We start from the raw sequence: 24,180 nt of genomic DNA on the forward strand, positions 1-24,180 counted from the left end.
CAGAGAGTGCACTAGCACCACTGGGGATGCAGTGCAGTGAATCCTGTGAGTACACTGGCACCACTGGGGATGCAGTGCAGTGAGTACAGAGAGCTCACTGGCACCACTGGGGATGCAGTGCAGTGAGTCCAGAGAGTGCACTGGCACCACTGGAGATGCAGTACAGTGAGTCCAGAGAGTGCACTGGAACCACTGGGGATGCAGTGCAGTGAGTCCAGAGAGTGCACTGGCACCACTGGTGATGCAGTACAGTGAGTCCAGTGAGTGCACTGGTACCACTGGGCCTGCAGTGCAGTGAGTCCAGAGAGTGCACTGGCACCACTGGGGATGCAGTGCAGTGAGTCCAGAGAGTGCACTGGCACCACCGATGATGCAGTACAGTGAGTCCACAGAGTGCACTGGCACCACTGGGGATGTAGTGCAGTGACTCGAGAGAGTGCACTGGCACCACTGGGGATGCAGTGCAGTGAGTCCAGAGAGTGCACTGGCACCACTGGGGATGCAGTGCAGTGAGTCCAGAGAGTGCACTGGCAGCAGTGGGGATGCAGTGCAGTGAGTCCAGAGACTTCACTGGCAGCAGTGGGGATGCAGTGCAGTGAGTCCAGAGAGTGCACTGGCACCACTGGGGATGCAGTACAGTGAGTCCAGAGACTTCACTGGCACCACTGGGGATGCAGTGCAGTGAGTCCAGAGAGTGCATTGGCACCACTGGGGATGCAGTGCAGTGAGTCCAGAGAGTGCACTGGCACCACTGGGGATGCACTGCTGTGAGTCCAGAGAGTGCACTGGCACCACTGGTGATGCAGTACAGTGAGTCCAGAGAGTGCACTGGCACCACTGGGGATGCACTGCAGTGAGTCCAGAGAGTGCACTGGCACCACTGGGGATGCACTACAGTGAGTCCAGAGATTGCACTGGCACCACTGGGGATGCAGTGCAGTGAGTCCAGAGAGTGCACTGGCACCACTGGGGATGCACTTCAGTGAGTACAGAGAGTGCACTGACACCACTGCGGATACAGTGCAGTGAGTCCAGAGAGTGCACTGGCACCACTGGGGATGCAGTGCAGTGAGTCCAGAGAGTGCTCTGGCACCACTGGGGATGCAGTGCAGTGAGTCCAGAGAGTACACTGGCACCACTGGGGATGCAGTGCAGTGAGTCCAGAGAGTGCACTGGCACCACTGGGGATGCAGTGCAGTGAGTCCAGAGAGTGCACTGGCACCACTGGGGATGCAGTGCAGTGAGTCCAGAGAGTGCACTGGCACCACTGGGGATGCAGTGCTGTGACTCCAGAGAGCGCACTGGCACCACTGGGGATGCAGTGCAGTGAGTGCAGAGAGTGCACTGGCACCACTGGGGATGCACTTCAGTGAGTTCAGAGAGTGCACTGGCACCACTGGGGATGGGTTTCAAGCCAACTGCATTAACCGCTCATGCTTCTTTCTTATGAGACGTTAGTAAACCAATTACATAGCCTTGTCAAGACTAAATCACAGGTAAAAATCCTGTACATCTCATGTGGCCAACCACTCCCAACTAGGATTCCAAGAACCAGGAGGTTCGGTGAAAATAGGGCTAGTGCTATTAGAGGGGTGATTATTAGGGTAAGCCCTAAGCTGTCTTTAATGGAGAAGTATGGGTGGAATGGGATTTTGTCGCAGTCTGATACGATTCCTAGTGGGTTATTTGAGCCTGATTCGTGTAGGAAGGTTAGGTGGACTAGGGTGATTCCTGCAATTAGGAAGGGCAGTAGGAAGTGGATGGCGAAGAATCGGGTTAAGGTTGGATTGTCTACTGAGAATCCTCCTCAGGCTCATTCTACTAGAGTTTGCCCAATGTACGGGATGGCTGAGAATAGGTTGGTGATTACGGTGGCCCCTCAGAATGACATTTGTCCTCATGGTAGGACATACCCTACGAAGGCAGTTGCTATTAGGGTGAGTAGGAGGATTACTCCTGTGTTTCAGGTTTCTTTGTATAGGTAGGAGCCGTAGTAGAGGCCTCGTCCGATGTGTAAGTAGATGCAGATAAAGAAGAGCGAAGCACCGTTGGCGTGGAGGTTGCGGATGAGCCATCCGTACTGGACGTCTCGGCATGTGTGAGCTACTGAGGAGAAGGCGAGTGAAGTGTCTGCGGTGTAGTGTATGGCTAGTAGCAGGCCTGTTAGGATTTGTGTGGCTAAGCAGATGGCTAGAAGGGAGCCGAAGTTTCATCAGGCAGAGATGTTGGAGGGGGCGGGTAGGTCGATTAGGGAGTTGTTGATTATTTTTAGTAGGGGATGGGATTTGCGGATGTTAGGGGCCATTAGTGAGTCTGTGTGTTATTAGGATTATTACCAGGATGGAGAGGGCGAAGGATCCTAGGTAGGCCTTAATTAGCCCTGTGTGTATTGAGGTTGCGGCTTTGCTTGCGGCTACTTGTAGTTCAGCAAGGCCCTCTGGCCCTATTTTTTTGAGTCAGGAGAGGTCGATCAAGTGTAGGGCAATGTTTTGTCCCTTTTCTAGTAGGTTTTTGGAGAAGAATCGGTGTACTAGGGGGTTGAAGTACCCTAATGCAGAGGAGAAGTTTATGAGGGGGTTTGGTTTGGGGTGAGTGAGGGTGTGTGTTATGTTCGATAGTTCTAGGGCTAGGATGATTCCTAGGATTGTTATGAGGATGGCAGCGGTTTTGGTGATAAGGGGTATGGTTATTGGGGGGGTTTTGGTTGGTGTGATGAAAGAGGTAATGATTATTCCTGCTGTAATGCTGCCTAGGGCGAGTCGGGTTAGGGGGGCGGTGATTAGTGGGTTGTTTTCGTTTATTGATACTATTGGGGGGATTCGGGTTTGTCCAGCTTGGACTAGGATGGTTATGCGGATGCTGTAGGTTGCGGTGAATGCTGTGGCTATAAGGGTTAGGAGTAGGGCTCAAGTATTTAGGTATGATGTGTTTAAGCTTTCGATGATGAGGTCTTTTGAGTAGAATCCGGCTAGGAATGGGGTTCCTATCAGCGCCAGGTTTCCGATGGTTAGGCAGGAAGTAGTGACTGGGAGTATTTTCTGTAGGCCTCCTATCTTTCGGATATCTTGTTCTCCGTTTAGGTTGTGGATGATAGACCCTGAGCATAGGAATAGTATGGCTTTAAAGAAGGCATGGGTTGAGATGTGTAGGAAGGCTAGTTGTGGGAGGTTTAGTCCGATAGTGACTATTATTAGTCCTAGTTGGCTGGATGTTGAGAAAGCAATGATTTTTTTGATGTCATTTTGGGTTAGGGCGCATGTGGCAGCGAATAGGGTTGATAGAGCACCTAGGCATAGGCAGGCAGTTAGGGCTGTCTGGTTGGTGGCTAGCAGGGGGTGCATGCGGATGAGCAGGAAGATTCCGGCTACTACTATGGTACTGGAGTGCAGTAGGGCTGATACTGGGGTGGGGCCTTCTATTGCTGCGGGCAGTCATGGGTGGAGTCCAAATTGGGCGGATTTTCCTGCGGCTGCGAGGATTAATCCTATGAGGGGGAGGATTGGGGTTTGGTGGGGGTGTACGGCTTGTTGGATCTCTCAGGTGTTGAATGTTGAAGCTAGTCATGCTATGCTCAGGATCAGTCCGATGTCTCCGATTCGGTTGTAGATTACGGCTCGTAGGGCGGCGGTGTTGGCATCTGCTCGGCCTTGTCATCAGCCGATGAGAAGGAAGGACATGATTCGTACTCCTTCCCAGCCTACGAATAGGAGGAATATGTTGTTTGCGGTTGTTAGGAGGAGTATGGCGACTAGGAATGTCAGTAGGTAGGTGAAAAATTTTGTTACGTATGGCTCTGAGGCCATGTATCATATGGCGAATTGTAGGATTGATCATGTTACAAATAGGGCGATTGGAAGAAATGTTATTGAGTATTGGTCTATTTTTAGGCTCAGGGGGATTTTAAAGTTTATAATGAATTTTCACTCCCAGTGGCAGGTGACAGATTCTACTCCCGAGTAGATGAATGCGGTTGTAGGGGCTAGGCTAATTAGGAATGCGGTTTTAACAGCGCGGGTGGTGGCTTGTGGGGTGTTTTTAAAGTTTTTAAATAGAAATGGCAGGATGATTGGGGTTAGGAGGATTGTCAGCGTGAGTAGTGTGAGGGAGTTGATTAGTAGTGTGGGGTTCACTACTTTTACTTGGATTTGCACCAAGATGGGTGGTTCCTAAGACCAGTGGATTGCTGTTATCCTTTAAAAGTAAGGGGGCTGAGGTTTTAGGCTCAGATGTAAGAGTTAGCAGCTCTTGTTGGTTAAACCCTCCCCTCGGCAGGTAAGAAGGTTTGAACTTCTATTCTTAGAATCACAGTCTAATGTTTGGTTTAAACTATACTTGCATGAGGGGATTCCGGAGATCAGTTCGGGTTTGAGGATTAGGAGGAATATTGGGATAATGTGGAGTGTTATGAGCAGGTGTTCTCGCGTGGTTGAGTTTTGCATAGATGTGATGTGGGAGGGGATTGAGCCTCGTTGGGTCATTAGTAGTATGAATAAGGTGTAGGAGGCGGTTAGTAGGGTTGCGATTCCTGTTAGGATGATCGTGAAGGCAGATCAGTTGAATAAGGTGATTATAATGGTTAGCTCTGCTATGAGGTTTGTTGTTGGGGGTAAGGCTATGTTTGTTAGATTGGCCAGCAATCATCAGGTAGCTATGAGTGGTAGGAGAGGTTGTAGGCCTCGTGTGAGTAGTAGAATTCGGCTGTGCGTACGTTCATAGTTTGTGTTGGCTAGGCAGAATAGTATGGAGGAAGTTAGTCCATGGGAAATTATTAGGATCATTGCCCCTGAGAATGATCAGTGGGTTTGGATTATTCCTGCGGCGATAACTAGGCCTATGTGGCTAACGGATGAATAAGCGATTAGTGATTTTAGGTCTGTCTGTCGTAGGCAGATTGAGCTAGTCATTAGGGCGCCTCATAGGGCCAGGGTTAGGAAGGGGTAGTGCAGGAGGTTGGACAGTGGGCCCATAAATAGAGTGACTCGTATAATTCCGTATCCTCCTAGCTTTAGTAGTAGGGCGGCGAGGAGTATTGAGCCTGCGATGGGTGCTTCTACGTGGGCTTTTGGCAGTCAGAGGTGTAGGCCGTATAGTGGGGCTTTTACTATGAATGCTATGAGCAGTGCTAGACCTGATAGTATTCCTGTCCATGAGGTGGATAGGGTTGGGTGGGTTAGTTGTAGGGTTGGCAGGTGCAGGGTGCCAATTTTCACGTATAGGTGTATGATTGTGATTAGCAGGGGTAGAGAGCTTACTAGCGTGTAGAATAGCAGGTAGATGCCAGCGCTTAGGCGTTCTGGTTGGTTCCCCCATCGGGTGATTAAGATTAGGGTGGGAATGAGGGTTGCTTCAAATGAGATGTAAAATAGTGCTAGTTCTGTGGTGGAAAAGGCTAGTAGGATGAATGGCTGGACTGCGACTAAGGTTGAGATAAAGATTCGTTTGCGTTGTAGGGGTTCTTGTTGCAGGTGGTTTTGGCTTGCTATGATTATGAGTGGGAGTAGTCAGCAGGATAGTACTAGGAGGGGGGATGAGATTTGGTCAATTCCTGTTCAGTTGGATAAAAATTTGTAGGGGTAGTAGGTTGGGATTAATCACTGTAGGCTTAGGGCAGCGATTAGGAGGCTGTATAAGGTGGTGTTAGTCCATAGAAATTTTGGTGGAGACAGCAGGGCTGTTGGAAGAAGTATGATTGTGGGTAGGATGATTTTTAGCATTGCAGGAGGTTTAGGTTGTGTAGATGGTCGGAGCCATGTGTGCGGGTGGAGGCTACTAGGATGGCCAGGCCTGTGCCCGCCTCACACGCTGAGAAGGTTAGCATGAGAATTGGTACCATGGTGAATGAGGAGACTTGGTTTTCGATGGATCATATTGATAGGCCTACGAATATCGATAATATTATGCTTTCAAGGCATAGTAGGGCGGATACTAGGTGGGTTCGGTGGAAGGCTAGTCCTAGTCCGCTGAAAATGAAGGCTGAGTAGAAGCTTAAATGTAGGGGCGACATAAGAAAGTTACAGGGTTGGCTGTAATCTGCTGGGTCGAAACCAGCTATCTTTTTGGTTAGACTAACTTTCTGTTATTCTGCTCATTCTAGGCCCCCTTGAATTCACTCGTAGGCCAGTCCGAGTGTTAGGAGAAGGAGGATCGCTACAGTTCAGGTGAGGGTCATTAGGGGGGATTGGAGTTGGACGGCTCATGGCAGGGGGAGTAGGAGGGCGATTTCTAGGTCGAATAGGACGAACAGGATGGCTACTGAGGAAGAATCGGACTGAGAATGGTAATCGAGCAGATCCAAGTGGGTCGAATCCACATTCGTACGGTGAGAGTTTCTCTGAGTCGGGGTTTATTTGGGCGAGTCAGAAGTTTAATGCGGTTAGGGCGGCGCTTAGGATTGATGATAGGGCGAATATGAACATGAGTGCGTTCATTGCTCTCCTCTGGGTTTATACCAGATTCTAGAGATTGGAAGTCAATTGTAATTAATATACTAGAAGAGCAAGATCCTCATCAGTAGATGGTTATGTAGAGGAATAGTCAGATGACGTCTACGAAGTGTCAGTATCAGGCTGCTGCCTCGAATCCGAAGTGGTGGTCTGATGTAAAGTGGAACTTGATCAGTTGGAAGAGGCAGACGGTCAGGAAGGAGGATCCGATGATTACGTGGAGTCCGTGGAATCCAGTGGCAACGAAGAAGGTAGATCCGTAGACGCTATCGGCGATTGAGAATGGGGCTTCGTGGTATTCTATTGCTTGTAGGGCTGTGAAGTAGAATCCCAGGAGGATCGTTAGGGTTAGGGCGTGGATGGCGTGTTTTCGGTTTCCTTCTGTGATGCTGTGATGGGCTCACGTTACGGTAACGCCTGAGGCTAGTAGGATGGCTGTGTTTAGTAGGGGGACTTCTATCGGGTTGAGTGGTTTAATTCCTGTTGGGGGTCATTGGCCTCCTAGTTCTGGGGTTGGGGCCAGGCTCGAGTGGAAGAACGCTCAGAAGAACCCTAAGAAGAAGAATGCTTCGGATGTGATGAAAAGGATTATGCCGTATCGTAGGCCTTTTTGGACTGTGGGAGTGTGATGGCCTTGGAAGGTGCTTTCTCGTACAATGTCTCGTCATCATTGGAGTATTACTAGGAGTATTGAGATGAGGCCTAGGGTTAGTAGTATGGATGAGTTGTAGTGGAATCACATGATTAATCCTGAGGTTGTGAGTAGGGCGGCGGCTGCCCCGAAGATTGGTCAAGGGCTTGGGTCAACTATGTGGTATGAGTGTGCTTGGTGTGCCATTAGATGTTTTCTTGTAAGTATAGGCTTAGAAGGAGCACGAAGACGTAGGCCTGGATTATGGCTACTGCTACTTCTAGGATGGTTAGGAGTAGTAGGATGATTATTGTTAGGATGGATACTGCAGGAAGGGTGGGTATTAATGCAATGGAGGCTGTAGAGATGAGTTGGATGAGTAAGTGTCCTGCTGTAAGGTTGGCTGTAAGGCGGACTCCGAGGGCTAGGGGGCGGATTAGTAGGCTGGTTGTTTCGATCAGGATTAGTGCGGGGATTAGGGGTGTAGGGGTACCTTCGGGTAATAGGTGGGCTAAAGAGGCTGATGGTTGGTTTCGTAGGCCTGTTAGTAGTGTGGCGAGCCATAGTGGGAAGGCTAGGGCTATGTTCATAGATAGTTGGGTGGTTGGGGTGAATGTATATGGAAGGAGGCCTAGAAGGTTGATTGTAAGAAGTATGATTATTAGGGATGTAAATATTATGGCTCATTTGTGGCCATTTTTGTTGAGTGGGACTATTAGTTGTTTTGTGATTAGGTGAAGGAGTCATGTTTGGATAGTAGAAAGGCGGTTGTTGATTCATCGGTTGTTTGGGGACGGGAATAGTAGGGCTGGGAAGAGTAGGGATAGTAGGATTAAGGGGATGCCAAATAGATTGGGGCTGGAAAATTGGTCAAAGAAGCTTAGGTTCATGGTCAGGATCATGGTGTGGGTTTGGTAGTGAGGGAGGTCTTATTTGATGGGGGGTTGGTTGTGGTGAAGGCTAGTAGTTTTGGTTGGATGAGGAGTGCTAGGGTTAATCAGGTTATAATTATGATTGAAAATCATGGTGCGGGGTTAAGCTGTGGCATATCATTAAGGAGGGGGAAGTCCCTCTTTGGCTAGCTTAAAAGGCTAGTGCTGTTGCATAGCTTCTTAATGATTAGGATGATGATAGAAGGGACGATCAGGCCTCGAAATGTGGGAGTGGGGTTGATTCTACTACAATGGGTATGTAGCTGTGATTAGCCCCGCAAATTTCTGAGCATTGTCCGTAAAAAATCCCAGGCCGGGTGGTAATGAATGAAGTTTGGTTTAGTCGGCCTGGGATTGCGTCTGTTTTAACTCCGAGCGTTGGGACTGCTCAGGAGTGGAGTACGTCTCCTGCAGTAATGATCACGCGGATGGGGGATTCTATTGGGATAACTACGCGGTGGTCAACTTCTAGCAGTCGGAAGTGGCCGTTGGGTAAGTCTGGGGTGGGCACTATGTAGGAGTCGAATGATAGGTCTTTGAAGTCTGTGTATTCGTAGCTTCAGTATCATTGGTGGCCGATGGCTTTTAGGGTGAGGTCTGGTTCATCGATTTTGTCCATTATGTAGAGGATTTGTAGGGATGGGAGGGCGAGGAGTACCAGGACGATAGCAGGTAGGATTGTCCAGATCAGCTCTACTTCTTGGGCGTCTACAGCATTGGACGAGAGTTTTTCTGTTAGTATGTGGGCTAAAAGGTAGAGAACTAGGCTGCAGATAGCTAGGGCAACGATTAGGGCGTGGTCGTGGAATTCAACGAGTTCTTCTATGATGGGTGATGAGGCGTCTTGGAATCCTAGTTGGGAGTGGTTGGCCACATGAGATGTACAGGATTTTTACCTGTGATTTAGTCTTGACAAGGCTATGTAATTGGTTTACTAACGTCTCATAAGAAAGAAGCATGAGCGGTTAATGCAGTTGGCTTGAAACCAGCATGTGAGGGTTCGATTCCTTCCTTTCTTGTACTTGGACGAAGGCCGGTTCCTCGAAAGTATGGTATGGGGGAGGGCAGCCGTGGATTCATTCAACGTTTGTGGTAGTTAGTTCTGGTTGTAGGACTTTTCGTTTGGCCGGAAAGGCTTCTCAGATGATGAATATTAGTATGATTACGGCTACTATTGAGATTAGGGAGCCGATGGAGGAAATGGTGTTTCATAGTGTGTAGGCGTCGGGATAGTCCGAGTATCGTCGGGGTATTCCTGCTAGGCCTAGGAAGTGCTGGGGGAAGAACGTTAGGTTTACTCTTGTAAATATTACCCCGAAGTGGGCTTTTGCTCATGTTTGGTGTAGGGTAAACCCAGTGAGTAGTGGGAATCAGTGAGTAAATCCTGCTAGAATGGCAAAGACGGCGCCTATGGATAGGACGTAGTGGAAGTGGGCAACTACGTAGTACGTGTCGTGCAGGGCGATGTCTAGGGAAGAGTTTGCAAGAACGATTCCTGTTAATCCTCCGATGGTAAATAGGAAGATAAATCCTAGAGCTCATAGTATTGGGGGGGGTCTCATTTGATTGTTCCTCCGTGCAGGGTGGCTAGTCAGCTAAATACTTTGATTCCGGTAGGGATGGCAATGATTATAGTGGCTGATGTAAAGTAGGCTCGGGTATCAACGTCTATTCCTACTGTAAACATGTGGTGAGCTCAGACGATGAATCCTAGGAAGCCGATGGATAGTATGGCTCAGACTATTCCCATGTAGCCGAAGGGCTCCTTTTTGCCTGAGTAGTACGTGACTACGTGTGAGATGATTCCGAACCCCGGTAGGATCAGAATATAGACTTATGGGTGTCCGAAGAATCAGAATAGGTGTTGGTACAGGATTGGGTCTCCTCCTCCAGCGGGGTCGAAGAATGTGGTGTTTAGGTTTCGATCAGTTAGTAATATTGTAATACCGGCGGCGAGTACGGGGAGTGATAGAAGGAGTAGGATGGCGGTAATTAGTACGGATCAGACAAATAGTGGGGTTTGGTATTGTGAGAGTGCGGGGGGTTTTATGTTGATGGCTGTGGTGATAAAGTTGATGGCCCCAAGGATGGAGGAGATACCGGCTAAGTGGAGTGAGAAGATAGCCAGGTCTACTGAAGCTCCGGCGTGGGCAAGGTTACCTGCTAGGGGAGGGTAGACAGTTCAGCCTGTGCCGGCGCCAGCTTCTACAGTGGATGAGACTAGTAGTAGGAGGAATGATGGGGGGAGGAGTCAAAAGCTTATGTTGTTTATTCGCGGGAATGCTATGTCGGGGGCACCGATTATGAGGGGGACTACTCAGTTGCCGAATCCTCCGATCATGAGCGGATGCAGTGCAGTGAGTCCAGAGAGTGCACTGGCACCACTGGGCATGCAGTGCAGTGAGTCCAGAGAGTGCACTGGCACCACTGGGGATGCACTTCAGTGACTCCAGAGAGTGCACTGGCACCACTGGGGATGCAGTGCAGTGAGTCCAAAGACTTCACTGGCAAAACTGGGGATGCAGTGCAGTGAGTCCAGAGAGTGCACTGGCACCACTGGGGATGCAGTGCAGTGAGTCCAGAGATTGCACTGGCACCACCGGGGCTGCAGTGCAGTGAGTCCAGAGAGTGCACTGGCACCACTGGGGATGCACTGCAGTGAGTCCAGAGAGTGCACTGGCACCACTGGTGATGCAGTACAGTGAGTCCAGAGAGTGCACTGGCACCACTGGGGATGCACTGCAGTGAGTCCAGAGAGTGCACTGGCACCACTGGGGATGCACTACAGTGAGTCCAGAGATTGCACTGGCACCACTGGGGATGCAGTGCACTGAGTCCAGAGAGTGCACTGGCACCACTGGGGATGCAGTGCATTGAGTCCAGAGAGTGCACTGGCACAACTGGGGATGCACTGCAGTGAGTCCATAGAGTGCACTGACACGACTGGGGATGCAGTGCAGTGAGTCCAGAGAGTGCACTGGCACCACTGGGGATGCAGTGCAGTGAGTCCAGAGAGTGCTCTGGCACCACTGGGGATGCAGTGCAGTGAGTCCAGAGAGTGCACTGGCACCACTGGGGATGCAGTCCAGTGAGTCCAGTGAGTGCACTGGCACCACTGGGGATGCAGCGCAGTGAGTCCAGAGAGTGCACTGGCACCACCTGTGATGCAGTGCAGTGAGTCCAGTGAGTGCACTGGCACCACTGGGGATGCAGTGCTGTGACTCCAGAGAGCGCACTGGCACCACTGGGGATGCAGTGCAGTCAGTCCAGTGAGTGCACTGGCACCACTGGGGGTGCAGTACAGTGAGTCCAGAGAGTGCACTGACACCACTGGGGATGCAGTGCAGAGAGTCCAGACAGTGCACTGGCACCACTGGGGATGCAGTGCAGTGAGTCCAGAGAGTGCACTGGCACCACTGGGGCTTCAGTGCAGTGAGACCAGAGAGTGCACTGGCACCACTGGGGATGCAGTGCAGTGAGTCCAGAGAGTGCACTGGCACCACTGGGGATGCAGTGCAGTTAGTCCAGAGAGTGCACTGTCACCACTGGGGATGCAGTACAGTGAGTCCAGAGAGTGCACTGGCACCAGTGGGGATGCAGTACAGTGAGTCCACAGAGTGCACTGGCACCACTGGACATGCAGTGCAGTGAGTCCAGAGAGTGCACTGGCACCAGTGGGGATGCACTTCAGTGACTCCAGAGAGTGCACTGGCACCACTGGGGATGCAGTGCAGTGAGTCCAAAGACTTCACAGGCACCACTGGGGATGCAGTGCAGTGAGTCCAGAGAGTGCACTGGCACCACTGGGGATGCAGTGAAGTGAGTGCAGAGAGTGCACTGGCACCACTGGGGATGCAGTGCAGTGAGTCCAGAGAGTGCACTGGCACCACTGGGGATGCAGTGCAGTGAGTCCAGAGAGTGCTCTGGCACCACTGGGGATGCAGTGCAGTGAGTCCAGAGAGTGCACTGGCACCACTGGGGATGCAGTGCAGTGAGTCCAGTGAGTGTACTGGCACCACTGGGGATGCACTTCAGTGAGCCCAGAGAGTGCACTGGCACCACTGAGAATGCACTTCAGTGAGTCCAGAGAGTGCACTGGCACCACTGGGGATGCACTGCAGTGAGTCCAGAGAGTGCACTAGCACCACTGGGGATGCAGTGCAGTGAATCCTGTGAGTACACTGGCACCACTGGGGATGCAGTGCAGTGAGTCCAGAGAGCTCACTGGCACCACTGGGGATGCAGTGCAGTGAGTCCAGAGAGTGCACTGGCACCACTGGAGATGCAGTACAGTGAGTCCAGAGAGTGCACTGGAACCACTGGGGATGCAGTGCAGTGAGTCCAGAGAGTGCACTGGCACCACTGGTGATGCAGTACAGTGAGTCCAGTGAGTGCACTGGTACCACTGGGCCTGCAGTGCAGTGAGTCCAGAGAGTGCACTGGCACCACTGGGGATGCAGTGCAGTGAGTCCAGAGAGTGCACTGGCACCACCGATGATGCAGTCCAGTGAGTCCAGTGAGTGCACTGGCACCACTGGGGATGTAGTGCAGTGACTCGAGAGAGTGCACTGGCACCACTGGGGATGCAGTGCAGTGAGTCCAGAGAGTGCACTGGCACCACTGGGGATGCAGTGCCGTGAGTCCAGAGAGTGCACTGGCAGCAGTGGGGATGCAGTGCAGTGAGTCCAGAGACTTCACTGGCACCACTGGAGATGCAGTGCAGTGAGTCCAGAGAGTGCACTGGCACCACTGGGGATGCAGTGCAGTGAGTCCAGAGACTTCACTGGCACCACTGGGGATGCAGTGCAGTGAGTCCAGAGAGTGCACTGGCACCACTGGGGATGCACTGCTGTGAGTCCAGAGAGTGCACTGGCACCACTGGGGATGCAGTACAGTGAGTCCAGAGAGTGCACTGGCACCACTGGGGATGCACTGCAGTGAGTCCAGAGAGTGCACTGGCACCACTGGGGATGCACTACAGTGAGTCCAGAGATTGCACTGGCACCACTGGGGATGCAGTGCAGTGAGTCCAGAGAGTGCACTGGCACCACTGGGGATGCAGTGCAGTGAGTCCAGAGAGTGCACTGGCACCACTGGGGATGCACTTCAGTGAGTACAGAGAGTGCACTGACACCGCTGCGGATACAGTGCAGTGAGTCCAGAGAGTGCACTGGCACCACTGGGGATGCACTGCAGTGAGTCCAGAGAGTGCTCTGGCACCACTGGGGATGCAGTGCAGTGAGTCCAGAGAGTACACTGGCACCAGTGGGGATGCACTTCAGTGAGTCCAGAGAGTGCACTGGCACCACTGGGGATGCAGTGCAGTGAGTCCAGAGAGTGCACTGGCACCATTGGAGATGCACTGCAGTGAGTCCAGAGAGTGCACTGGCACCACTGGGGATGCAGTGAAGTGAGTGCAGAGAGTGCACTGGCAGCAGTGGGGATGCAGTACAGTGTGTCCAGTGAGTGCACTGGCACCACTGGGGATGCAGTGCTGTGACTCCGGAGAGCGCACTGGCACCACTGGGGATGCAGTGCAGTCAGTCCAGTGAGTGCACTGGCACCACTGGGGATGCAGTGCAGTGAGTGCAGAGAGTGGAATGGCACCACTGGTGATGCACTTCAGTGAGTCCAGAGAGTGCACTGGCACCACTGGGGATGCAGTGCATTGAGTCCAGAGAGTGCACTGGCACAACTGGGGATGCACTTCAGTGAGTCCAGAGAGTGCACTGACACGACTGGGGATGCAGTGCAGTGAGTCCAGAGAGTGCACTGGCACCACTGGGGATGCAGTGCAGTGAGTCCAGAGAGTGCTCTGGCACCACTGGGGATGCAGTGCAGTGAGTCCAGAGAGTGCACTGGCACCACTGGGGATGCAGTCCAGTGAGTCCAGTGAGTGCACTGGCACCACTGGGGATGCAGCGCAGTGACTGCAGAGAGTACACTGGCACCACTGGGGATTCACTGCAGTGAGTCCAGAGAGTGCACTGGCACCACCTGTGATGCAGTGCAGTGAGTCCAGTGAGTGCACTGGCACCACTGGGGATGCAGTGCTGTGACTCCAGAGAGCGCACTGGCACCACTGGGGATGCAGTGCAGTCAGTCCAGTGAGTGCACTGGCACCACTGGGGGTGCAGTACAGAGAGTCCAGACAGTGCACTGACACCACTGGGGATGCAGTGCAGTGAGTCCAGACAGTGCACTGGCACCACTGGGGCTTCAGTGCAGTGAGTCCAGAGAGTGCACTGGCACCACTGGGGATGCAGTGCAGTGAGTCCAGAGAGTGCACTGGCACCACTGGGGATGCACTGCAGTTAGTACAGAGAGTGCACTGTCACCACTGGGGATGCAGTACAGTGAGTCCAGAGAGTGCACTGGCACCAGTGGGGATGCAGTACAGTGAGTCCAGAGAGCTCACTGGCACCACTGGGGATGCAGTGCAGTGAGTCCAGAGAGTGCACTGGCACCACTGGAGATGCAGTACAGTGAGTCCAGAGAGTGCACTGGAACCACTGGGGATGCAGTGCAGTGAGTCCAGAGAGTGCACTGGCACCACTGGTGATGCAGTACAGTGAGTCCAGTGAGTGCACTGGTACCACTGGGCCTGCAGTGCAGTGAGTCCAGAGAGTGCACTGGCACCACTGGGGATGCAGTGCCGTGAGTCCAGAGAGTGCACTGGCAGCAGTGGGGATGCAGTGCAGTGAGTCCAGAGACTTCACTGGCACCACTGGAGATGCAGTGCAGTGAGTCCAGAGAGTGCACTGGCACCACTGGGGATGCAGTGCAGTGAGTCCAGAGACTTCACTGGCACCACTGGGGATGCAGTGCAGTGAGTCCAGTGAGTGCACTGGCACCACTGGGGATGCAGCGCAGTGACTGCAGAGAGTACACTGGCACCACCGGGGATTCACTGCAGTGAGTCCAGAGAGTGCACTGGCACCACCTGTGATGCAGTGCAGTGAGTCCAGTGAGTGCACTGGCACCACTGGGGATGCAGTGCAGTGAGTCCAGAGAGTGCACTGGCACCACTGGGGCTTCAGTGCAGTGAGACCAGAGAGTGCACTGGCACCACTGGGGATGCAGTGCAGTGAGTCCAGAGAGTGCACTGGCACCACTGGGGATGCAGTGCAGTTAGTCCAGAGAGTGCACTGTCACCACTGGGGATGCAGTACAGTGAGTCCAGAGAGTGCACTGGCACCAGTGGGGATGCAGTACAGTGAGTCCACAGAGTGCACTGGCACCACTGGACATGCAGTGCAGTGAGTCCAGAGAGTGCACTGGCACCAGTGGGGATGCACTTCAGTGACTCCAGAGAGTGCACTGGAACCACTGGGGATGCAGTGCAGTGAGTCCAAAGACTTCACTGGCACCACTGGGGATGCAGTGCAGTGAGTCCAGAGAGTGCACTGGCACCACTGGGGATGCAGTGAAGTGAGTGCAGAGAGTGCACTGGCACCACTGGGGATGCAGTGCAGTGAGTCCAGAGAGTGCACTGGCACCACTGGGGATGCAGTGCAGTGAGTCCAGAGAGTGCACTGGCAGCAGTGGGGATGCAGTGCAGTGAGTCCAGAGAGTGCACTGGCACCACTGGGGATGCAGTGCAGTGAGTCCAGTGAGTGTACTGGCACCAGAGGGATGCACTTCAGTGAGCCCAGAGAGTGCACTGGCACCACTGAGAATGCACTTCAGTGAGTCCAGAGAGTGCACTGGCACCACTGGGGATGCACTGCAGTGAGTCCAGAGAGTGCACTAGCACCACTGGGGATGCAGTGCAGTGAATCCTGTGAGTACACTGGCACCACTGGGGATGCAGTGCAGTGAGTCCAGAGAGTGCACTGGCACCACTGGGGATGCAGTGCAGTTAGTCCAGAGAGTGCACTGTCACCACTGGGGATGCAGTACAGTGAGTCCAGAGAGTGCACTGGCACCAGTGGGGATGCAGTACAGTGAGTCCACAGAGTGCACTGGCACCACTGGACATGCAGTGCAGTGAGTCCAGAGAGTGCACTGGCACCAGTGGGGATGCACTTCAGTGAGTCCAGAGAGTGCTCTGGCACCACTGGGGATGCAGTGCAGTGAGTCCAGAGAGTGCACTGGCACCACTGGGGATGCAGTCCAGTGAGTCCAGTGAGTGCACTGGCACCACTGGGGATGCAGCGCAGTGACTGCAGAGAGTACACTGGCACCACCGGGGATTCACTGCAGTGAGTCCAGAGAGTGCACTGGCACCACCTGTGATGCAGTGCAGTGAGTCCAGTGAGTGCACTGGCACCACTGGGTATGCAGTGCTGTGACTCCAGAGAGCGCACTGGCACCACTGGGGATGCAGTGCAGTCAGTCCAGTGAGTGCACTGGCACCACTGGGGGTGCAGTACAGTGAGTCCAGAGAGTGCACTGACACCACTGGGGATGCAGTGCAGTGAGTCCAGACAGTGCACTGGCACCACTGGGGATGCAGTGCAGTGAGTCCAGAGAGTGCACTGGCACCACTGGGGCTTCAGTGCAGTGAGTCCAGAGAGTGCACTGGCACCACTGGGGATGCAGTGCAGTGAGTCCAGAGAGTGCACTGGCACCACTGGGGATGCACTGCAGTTAGTCCAGAGAGTGCACTGTCACCACTGGGGATGCAGTACAGTGAGTCCAGAGAGTGCACTGGCACCAGTGGGGATGCAGTACAGTGAGTCCACAGAGTGCACTGGCACCACTGGACATGCAGTGCAGTGAGTCCAGAGAGTGCACTGGCACCACTGGGGATGCACTTCAGTGACTCCAGAGAGTGCACTGGCACCACTGGGGATGCAGTGCAGTGAGTCCAAAGACTTCACTGGCACCACTGGGGATGCAGTGCAGTGAGTCCAGAGAGTGCACTGGCACCACTGGGGATGCAGTGAAGTGAGTGCAGAGAGTGCACTGGCAGCAGTGGGGATGCAGTGCAGTGAGTCCAGAGAGTGCACTGGCACCACTGGTGATGCAGTGCAGTGAGTCCAGTGAGTGTACTGGCACCACTGGGGATGCACTTCAGTGAGCCCAGAGAGTGCACTGGCACCACTGAGAATGCACTTCAGTGAGTCCAGAGAGTGCACTGGCACCACTGGGGATGCACTGCAGTGAGTCCAGAGAGTGCACTAGCACCACTGGGGATGCAGTGCAGTGAATCCTGTGAGTACACTGGCACCACTGGGGATGCAGTGCAGTGAGTACAGAGAGCTCACTGGCACCACTGGGGATGCAGTGCAGTGAGTCCAGAGAGTGCACTGGCACCACTGGAGATGCAGTACAGTGAGTCCAGAGAGTGCACTGGAACCACTGGGGATGCAGTGCAGTGAGTCCAGAGAGTGCACTGGCACCACTGGTGATGCAGTACAGTGAGTCCAGTGAGTGCACTGGTACCACTGGGCCTGCAGTGCAGTGAGTCCAGAGAGTGCACTGGCACCACTGGGGATGCAGTGCAGTGAGTCCAGAGAGTGCACTGGCACCACCGATGATGCAGTACAGTGAGTCCACAGAGTGCACTGGCACCACTGGGGATGTAGTGCAGTGACTCGAGAGAGTGCACTGGCACCACTGGGGATGCAGTGCAGTGAGTCCAGAGAGTGCACTGGCACCACTGGGGATGCAGTGCAGTGAGTCCAGAGAGTGCACTGGCAGCAGTGGGGATGCAGTGCAGTGAGTCCAGAGACTTCACTGGCAGCAGTGGGGATGCAGTGCAGTGAGTCCAGAGAGTGCACTGGCACCACTGGGGATGCAGTGCAGTGAGTCCAGAGACTTCACTGGCACCACTGGGGATGCAGTGCAGTGAGTCCAGAGAGTGCATTGGCACCACTGGGGATGCAGTGCAGTGAGTCCAGAGAGTGCACTGGCACCACTGGGGATGCACTGCTGTGAGTCCAGAGAGTGCACTGGCACCACTGGTGATGCAGTACAGTGAGTCCAGAGAGTGCACTGGCACCACTGGGGATGCACTGCAGTGAGTCCAGAGAGTGCACTGGCACCACTGGGGATGCACTACAGTGAGTCCAGAGATTGCACTGGCACCACTGGGGATGCAGTGCAGTGAGTCCAGAGAGTGCACTGGCACCACTGGGGATGCACTTCAGTGAGTACAGAGAGTGCACTGACACCACTGCGGATACAGTGCAGTGAGTCCAGAGAGTACACTGGCACCACTGGGGATGCAGTGCAGTGAGTCCAGAGAGTGCACTGGCACCACAGGGGATGTAGTGCATTGAGTCCAGATAGTGCACTGGCACCACTGGTGATGCAGTCCAGTGAGTCCAGAGAGTGCACTGGCACCACTGGGGATGCACTGCAGTTAGTCCAGAGAGTGCACTGTCACCACTGGGGATGCAGTACAGTGAGTCCAGAGAGTGCACTGGCACCAGTGGGGATGCAGTACAGTGAGTCCACAGAGTGCACTGGCACCACTGGACATGCAGTGCAGTGAGTCCAGAGAGTGCACTGGCACCACTGGGGATGCACTTCAGTGACTCCAGAGAGTGCACTGGCACCACTGGGGATGCAGTGCAGTGAGTCCAAAGACTTCACTGGCACCACTGGGGATGCAGTGCAGTGAGTCCAGAGAGTGCACTGGCACCACTGGGGATGCAGTGAAGTGAGTGCAGAGAGTGCACTGGCAGCAGTGGGGATGCAGTGCAGTGAGTCCAGAGAGTGCACTGGCACCACTGGGGATGCAGTGCAGTGAGTCCAGTGAGTGTACTGGCACCACTGGGGATGCACTTCAGTGAGCCCAGAGAGTGCACTGGCACCACTGAGAATGCACTTCAGTGAGTCCAGAGAGTGCACTGGCACCACTGGGGATGCACTGCAGTGAGTCCAGAGAGTGCACTAGCACCACTGGGGATGCAGTGCAGTGAATCCTGTGAGTACACTGGCACCACTGGGGATGCAGTGCAGTGAGTACAGAGAGCTCACTGGCACCACTGGGGATGCAGTGCAGTGAGTCCAGAGAGTGCACTGGCACCACTGGAGATGCAGTACAGTGAGTCCAGAGAGTGCACTGGAACCACTGGGGATGCAGTGCAGTGAGTCCAGAGAGTGCACTGGCACCACTGGTGATGCAGTACAGTGAGTCCAGTGAGTGCACTGGTACCACTGGGCCTGCAGTGCAGTGAGTCCAGAGAGTGCACTGGCACCACTGGGGATGCAGTGCAGTGAGTCCAGAGAGTGCACTGGCACCACCGATGATGCAGTACAGTGAGTCCACAGAGTGCACTGGCACCACTGGGGATGTAGTGCAGTGACTCGAGAGAGTGCACTGGCACCACTGGGGATGCAGTTCAGTGAGTCCAGAGAGTGCACTGGCACCACTGGGGATGCAGTGCAGTGAGTCCAGAGAGTGCACTGGCAGCAGTGGGGATGCAGTGCAGTGAGTCCAGAGACTTCACTGGCAGCAGTGGGGATGCAGTGCAGTGAGTCCAGAGAGTGCACTGGCACCACTGGGGATGCAGTGCAGTGAGTCCAGAGACTTCACTGGCACCACTGGGGATGCAGTGCAGTGAGTCCAGAGAGTGCATTGGCACCACTGGGGATGCAGTGCAGTGAGTCCAGAGAGTGCACTGGCACCACTGGGGATGCACTGCTGTGAGTCCAGAGAGTGCACTGGCACCACTGGTGATGCAGTACAGTGAGTCCAGAGAGTGCACTGGCACCACTGGGGATGCACTGCAGTGAGTCCAGAGAGTGCACTGGCACCACTGGGGATGCACTACAGTGAGTCCAGAGATTGCACTGGCACCACTGGGGATGCAGTGCAGTGAGTCCAGAGAGTGCACTGGCACCACTGGGGATGCACTTCAGTGAGTACAGAGAGTGCACTGACACCACTGCGGATACAGTGCAGTGAGTCCAGAGAGTACACTGGCACCACTGGGGATGCAGTGCAGTGAGTCCAGAGAGTGCACTGGCACCACAGGGGATGTAGTGCATTGAGTCCAGATAGTGCACTGGCACCACTGGTGATGCAGTCCAGTGAGTCCAGTGAATGCACTGGCACCACTGGGGATGCTGTGCAGTGAGTGCAGAGAGTGCACTGGCACCACCTGTGTTGCAGTACAGTGTGTCCAGTGAGTGCACTGGCACCACTGGGGATGCAGTGCTGTGACTCCGGAGAGCGCACTGGCACCCCTGGGGATGCAGTGCAGTCAGTCCAGTGAGTGCACTGGCACCACTGGGGATGCAGTGCAGTGAGTGCAGAGAGTGGAATGGCACCACTGGTGATGCACTTCAGTGAGTCCAGAGAGTGCACTGGCACCACTGGGGATGCAGTGCAGTGAGTCCCTAGATTGCACTGGCACCACTGGGGATGCAGTGCTGTGACTCCAGAGAGCGCACTGGCACCACTGTGGATGCAGTGCAGTGAGTCCAGAGAGTGCACTGGCACCACTGGGGATGCACTGCAGTGAGTCCAGAGAGTGCACTGGCACCACTGGGGATGCAGTGCAGTGAGTCCAGAGAGTGCACTGGCACCAGTGGTGATGCAGTGCAGTGAGTCCAGAGAGTGCACTGGCACCACTGGGGATGCAGTGCAGTGAGTCCAGAGAGTGCACTGGCACCACTGGGGATGCAGTGCAGTGAGTCCAGAGAGTGCACTGGCACCACTGGGGATGCAGTGCTGTGACTCCAGAGAGCGCACTGGCACCACTGGGGATGCAGTGCAGTGAGTGCAGAGAGTGCACTGGCACCACTGGGGATGCACTTCAGTGAGTTCAGAGAGTGCACTGGCACCACTGGGGATGGGTTTCAAGCCAACTGCATTAACCGCTCATGCTTCTTTCTTATGAGACGTTAGTAAACCAATTACATAGCCTTGTCAAGACTAAATCACAGGTAAAAATCCTGTACATCTCATGTGGCCAACCACTCCCAACTAGGATTCCAAGAACCAGGAGGTTCGGTGAAAATAGGGCTAGTGCTATTAGAGGGGTGATTATTAGGGTAAGCCCTAAGCTGTCTTTAATGGAGAAGTATGGGTGGAATGGGATTTTGTCGCAGTCTGATACGATTCCTAGTGGGTTATTTGAGCCTGATTCGTGTAGGAAGGTTAGGTGGACTAGGGTGATTCCTGCAATTAGGAAGGGCAGTAGGAAGTGGATGGCGAAGAATCGGGTTAAGGTTGGATTGTCTACTGAGAATCCTCCTCAGGCTCATTCTACTAGAGTTTGCCCAATGTACGGGATGGCTGAGAATAGGTTGGTGATTACGGTGGCCCCTCAGAATGACATTTGTCCTCATGGTAGGACATACCCTACGAAGGCAGTTGCTATTAGGGTGAGTAGGAGGATTACTCCTGTGTTTCAGGTTTCTTTGTATAGGTAGGAGCCGTAGTAGAGGCCTCGTCCGATGTGTAAGTAGATGCAGATAAAGAAGAGCGAAGCACCGTTGGCGTGGAGGTTGCGGATGAGCCATCCGTACTGGACGTCTCGGCATGTGTGAGCTACTGAGGAGAAGGCGAGTGAAGTGTCTGCGGTGTAGTGTATGGCTAGTAGCAGGCCTGTTAGGATTTGTGTGGCTAAGCAGATGGCTAGAAGGGAGCCGAAGTTTCATCAGGCAGAGATGTTGGAGGGGGCGGGTAGGTCGATTAGGGAGTTGTTGATTATTTTTAGTAGGGGATGGGATTTGCGGATGTTAGGGGCCATTAGTGAGTCTGTGTGTTATTAGGATTATTACCAGGATGGAGAGGGCGAAGGATCCTAGGTAGGCCTTAATTAGCCCTGTGTGTATTGAGGTTGCGGCTTTGCTTGCGGCTACTTGTAGTTCAGCAAGGCCCTCTGGCCCTATTTTTTTGAGTCAGGAGAGGTCGATCAAGTGTAGGGCAATGTTTTGTCCCTTTTCTAGTAGGTTTTTGGAGAAGAATCGGTGTACTAGGGGGTTGAAGTACCCTAATGCAGAGGAGAAGTTTATGAGGGGGTTTGGTTTGGGGTGAGTGAGGGTGTGTGTTATGTTCGATAGTTCTAGGGCTAGGATGATTCCTAGGATTGTTATGAGGATGGCAGCGGTTTTGGTGATAAGGGGTATGGTTATTGGGGGGGTTTTGGTTGGTGTGATGAAAGAGGTAATGATTATTCCTGCTGTAATGCTGCCTAGGGCGAGTCGGGTTAGGGGGGCGGTGATTAGTGGGTTGTTTTCGTTTATTGATACTATTGGGGGGATTCGGGTTTGTCCAGCTTGGACTAGGATGGTTATGCGGATGCTGTAGGTTGCGGTGAATGCTGTGGCTATAAGGGTTAGGAGTAGGGCTCAAGTATTTAGGTATGATGTGTTTAAGCTTTCGATGATGAGGTCTTTTGAGTAGAATCCGGCTAGGAATGGGGTTCCTATCAGCGCCAGGTTTCCGATGGTTAGGCAGGAAGTAGTGACTGGGAGTATTTTCTGTAGGCCTCCTATCTTTCGGATATCTTGTTCTCCGTTTAGGTTGTGGATGATAGACCCTGAGCATAGGAATAGTATGGCTTTAAAGAAGGCATGGGTTGAGATGTGTAGGAAGGCTAGTTGTGGGAGGTTTAGTCCGATAGTGACTATTATTAGTCCTAGTTGGCTGGATGTTGAGAAAGCAATGATTTTTTTGATGTCATTTTGGGTTAGGGCGCATGTGGCAGCGAATAGGGTTGATAGAGCACCTAGGCATAGGCAGGCAGTTAGGGCTGTCTGGTTGGTGGCTAGCAGGGGGTGCATGCGGATGAGCAGGAAGATTCCGGCTACTACTATGGTACTGGAGTGCAGTAGGGCTGATACTGGGGTGGGGCCTTCTATTGCTGCGGGCAGTCATGGGTGGAGTCCAAATTGGGCGGATTTTCCTGCGGCTGCGAGGATTAATCCTATGAGGGGGAGGATTGGGGTTTGGTGGGGGTGTACGGCTTGTTGGATCTCTCAGGTGTTGAATGTTGAAGCTAGTCATGCTATGCTCAGGATCAGTCCGATGTCTCCGATTCGGTTGTAGATTACGGCTCGTAGGGCGGCGGTGTTGGCATCTGCTCGGCCTTGTCATCAGCCGATGAGAAGGAAGGACATGATTCGTACTCCTTCCCAGCCTACGAATAGGAGGAATATGTTGTTTGCGGTTGTTAGGAGGAGTATGGCGACTAGGAATGTCAGTAGGTAGGTGAAAAATTTTGTTACGTATGGCTCTGAGGCCATGTATCATATGGCGAATTGTAGGATTGATCATGTTACAAATAGGGCGATTGGAAGAAATGTTATTGAGTATTGGTCTATTTTTAGGCTCAGGGGGATTTTAAAGTTTATAATGAATTTTCACTCCCAGTGGCAGGTGACAGATTCTACTCCCGAGTAGATGAATGCGGTTGTAGGGGCTAGGCTAATTAGGAATGCGGTTTTAACAGCGCGGGTGGTGGCTTGTGGGGTGTTTTTAAAGTTTTTAAATAGAAATGGCAGGATGATTGGGGTTAGGAGGATTGTCAGCGTGAGTAGTGTGAGGGAGTTGATTAGTAGTGTGGGGTTCACTCCTTTTACTTGGATTTGCACCAAGATGGGTGGTTCCTAAGACCAGTGGATTGCTGTTATCCTTTAAAAGTAAGGGGGCTGAGGTTTTAGGCTCAGATGTAAGAGTTAGCAGCTCTTGTTGGTTAAACCCTCCCCTCGGCAGGTAAGAAGGTTTGAACTTCTATTCTTAGAATCACAGTCTAATGTTTGGTTTAAACTATACTTGCATGAGGGGATTCCGGAGATCAGTTCGGGTTTGAGGATTAGGAGGAATATTGGGATAATGTGGAGTGTTATGAGCAGGTGTTCTCGCGTGGTTGAGTTTTGCATAGATGTGATGTGGGAGGGGATTGAGCCTCGTTGGGTCATTAGTAGTATGAATAAGGTGTAGGAGGCGGTTAGTAGGGTTGCGATTCCTGTTAGGATGATCGTGAAGGCAGATCAGTTGAATAAGGTGATTATAATGGTTAGCTCTGCTATGAGGTTTGTTGTTGGGGGTAAGGCTATGTTTGTTAGATTGGCCAGCAATCATCAGGTAGCTATGAGTGGTAGGAGAGGTTGTAGGCCTCGTGTGAGTAGTAGAATTCGGCTGTGCGTACGTTCATAGTTTGTGTTGGCTAGGCAGAATAGTATGGAGGAAGTTAGTCCATGGGAAATTATTAGGATCATTGCCCCTGAGAATGATCAGTGGGTTTGGATTATTCCTGCGGCGATA

The 24,180-nt window shown here is 53.0% G+C and overlaps 2 long non-coding RNA genes across 8 annotated transcripts in view; one reads left to right on the top strand and one right to left on the bottom strand.

Moving 5' to 3' along the window:
• The window catches only part of LOC308197137, a 494,297-nt gene that overhangs the window by 108,436 nt on the left and 361,681 nt on the right, over positions 1-24,180 (bottom strand). The window lies entirely within an intron of this gene.
• Positions 1-24,180, top strand: part of LOC308197139 — a 391,025-nt gene that overhangs the window by 85,589 nt on the left and 281,256 nt on the right. For all 3 annotated transcript variants that reach the window (XR_013952622.1, XR_013952623.1, XR_013952624.1), the window contains exon 2: positions 1,559-7,472. This is a non-coding gene — a long non-coding RNA (uncharacterized lncRNA). The remainder of the gene's footprint in view (positions 1-1,558; positions 7,473-24,180) is intronic.

The sequence above is a fragment of the Anser brachyrhynchus genome (genome assembly GCF_964034855.1).
Source record: "Anser brachyrhynchus genome assembly, chromosome: 6".
NCBI classification, from domain to species: Eukaryota; Metazoa; Chordata; class Aves; order Anseriformes; family Anatidae; genus Anser; species Anser brachyrhynchus.